This window comes from Mustela nivalis (assembly GCF_964662115.1).
Source record: "Mustela nivalis genome assembly, contig: HAP1_SCAFFOLD_53, whole genome shotgun sequence".
Classification (NCBI taxonomy): Eukaryota; Metazoa; Chordata; class Mammalia; order Carnivora; family Mustelidae; genus Mustela; species Mustela nivalis.
This window is the reverse complement of record NW_028136539.1, coordinates 1555713-1558752: the sequence shown is the minus strand read 5'-3', so window position 1 is coordinate 1558752 and position 3040 is coordinate 1555713.

Here is a 3040-nt window from a genome sequence, read left to right as displayed (position 1 = left end):
CAGGCTACCTGGTAGGCACAGGATACCGGGTGCTTGGAGGAGAGTTGCTCTGCTGCATTGTGGCTGATATTGTAACAGTACTCCAGGTCAGGAGGCCTCTGGGCCTGCAGGTACTCCTGTATGTTGTCTTTGGAGGCATATTCCATGATAGTGTACGAAGGACCATCCTGTGTGCAGGACCCAGCAGGTTGATGGTGTCCTTGTGCTGTCCAATCATCTTCATCATCTCCATTTCTGAGATTAGGTTTGACAGGTCTTTCTCTGCTGCATCTGACTTCAACATCTTCACAGACACTTTAGTCAAATGGTTGGATTTGTCTTTGTCCAGCCCAATGGCCTCCTCCAACACCACCTGCCCAAAGTAGGCCTCTCTTAGGGGTCTGCCTAAACTGCCTACAACCAGCGTGCCTCAAGGCAGTTATGAACTCTAGATTATCCTCAAAAACATTAAACCACAAGCTAAAAATTCTCTTCACTAGGTCTCTGTCGCAGGTCTAATTTTCTTATCTTTCATCATTTATCTTTTTCCTAATTCTTATTTTCAGTATAGTTTATTTGGCTTCCAGGTGTTTCCCCGGGTTTCTGTATGCTGTTTCATAGGGAAGAATTATCCTGTCATAAAATTATTTCTTGAGCATTCATTACATCTCTCAGTTAAAATGGGTTCTTTTATGGTATTGATTCATTTGAGTTTTCTCAAAATGGGAAGAATTTTCAAAATGGTGTTTTCCTCAAGGTTCAGAGTATGTCTTAGCCTCATCTTTACTCTTTTTGAAATTCACTTTTCAAATTCTTGTCCCTCTTTTTATCTTTTTAAATTAAAATGTTTTATTTTTACTATTTTTTTATTTGAGTGTAGTTGATAGTCAGTGTTACATTGGTTTCAGGTTTTCAATATCTCCATACATTATTCTATGATCACTACAAATATAGCCGCCATCTGTCACCATATAACACTATTATAATATCATTGACTATATTCTCTACACTGTCCCATATCTCTTTTTAAAATCTCTGATTGTTATGTTTTCTGTTATTCCAGTTTTCGACCATCATTTTACTTGGTTACTTTAATAAAATATGCCTGATTACACACTCTATGCTGAAAACCATAGCATTTGATTTATAGTAGTCTTCTTCTTCTTCTTCTTCTTCTTCTTCTTCATTAACATATAATGTATTATTGGCCCCAGGGGTACAGGTCTGTGAATCACCAGGTTTACACACTTCACAGCACTCACCACAGCACATACCCTCCCCAATGTTCATAACCCCACCACCCTCTCCCTAACCTCTCCACCCCCCCACCCCGGCAACTCTCAGTTTGTTTTGTGAGATTAAGAGTGTCTTATGGTTTGTCTCCCTCCCGATCCCATCTTGTTTCATTTACTCTTTTCCTGTTCCCCAAACCCCCCACATTGCACCTCCATTTCCTCATATCAGGGAGATCATATGATAGTGCCTTTCTCTGGTTGACTTATTTTGCTAAGCATAATACCCTCCAGTTCCATCCATGTCAACGCAAATGGCAAGATTTCATTTCTTTTGATGGCTGAGTAGTATTCCATTGTGTATATATATATATATATATATATATATCATTCATTTGTTGATGGACATCTATGTTCTTTCCATAGTTTGCCTATTGTGGATATTACTGCTATAAACATTTGGTGCACATGCCCCTTTGGATCATATAGCAGTCTTCTTTACCTCTATCAGAACCCCAGGAAGCTTTATTTATTTATTTACTCACATAAACAGATGATCCAACACAACGTTTTTTGATGTTCCAATGTATTATAATGTCTTACCGCTTAACACTATGCTTACTGCTCTCTTTCACTGTCTGACTATATCCTCATCATCACTATGCCATTTAATGAGAAAGAACATTTGAACTCAGAGTTCTCTCCATATCAGGGAATGAAGACTCCACCCTTCTGTTTGTGCAGGTAAAATAAATGTTGATGTCTGTCCTGCACATACCCCATCCTGTTCACCAGAATATTCACCATCAAAATATATACACAATGAAAACCATACCTCACCACTTCTATTACCACCCAGCATGCTAAAAACACCATCATATGTTCCTGAATTATTGACTTGATTGATAACCCCACTTCCACACATACTGCACTCCTTTCTCCCTGCAAATTTATTTTGGTACAGCAATTTAACCTAAAAATCAAGTCAAATGATTTTATTCTGCTGTTGAGGGTCTTTTGGTATCTTCCCCTTTCATATTAAATAAAAACTGAAGGCGTTTCAATGTACTAGAAGGTCATACATCAATACGTTCTTCCTCTCTCCACCACTATGAACTCCTCATTGGCCTCCTTGCTTTTCCTCAAAAGTAACAGACAAGCTGTTCACACAAAGTCTATATACTTACTTGCTCTGCCTAGAGCAATCTTTTCCTTTAATATTTGTATAACACTCTCCTTCACTTCCTGGGTCTTTGTGCAAATAACATCTCATAAATGAGATATAACCACCCAACACAAAATAAAATTAACTTTCATCCCAGCATTCTCCAATGGCTTTTACCTTTCTTGTATTTCTTTGTATCACTTATCACCATCAACCATCAATCATTATTCTATTACTGGTTTATTTTCTTATTTGAGACAGAGAGAGAGAGAATTGGGAGGGTGCGCAGAGGAAGAAGAAAACACCCCACTGCCTAGAAAGCCTGCTGGGGAGTTACATCCCAGGACCCTGAGATCATGACCCAAGCCAAAGGCAGTCACTCAATGGACTGAGCCACCAAGGTGCCCCTCTATTATTGGTTTATTTCACTATTATATTTCAAAAGAATGTAAGCTCTTTGTGGTCAGGTATTTTATATGTTTTATTAATTGAAGTATTCTCAGAAAGGTAGCTGGCAGATTGTAAGGGCTCACTAAACTGTATTTTGTTGTTATTATTGGGCTCCTTTATGGGCTTTACCTCTTACGCTAGAAGTCTATCCTTCAGATGTAAGCGATAAGAATAGAGCCGTGCTGCCTGTTCAAATGTGTAAAAAGCCTGTATT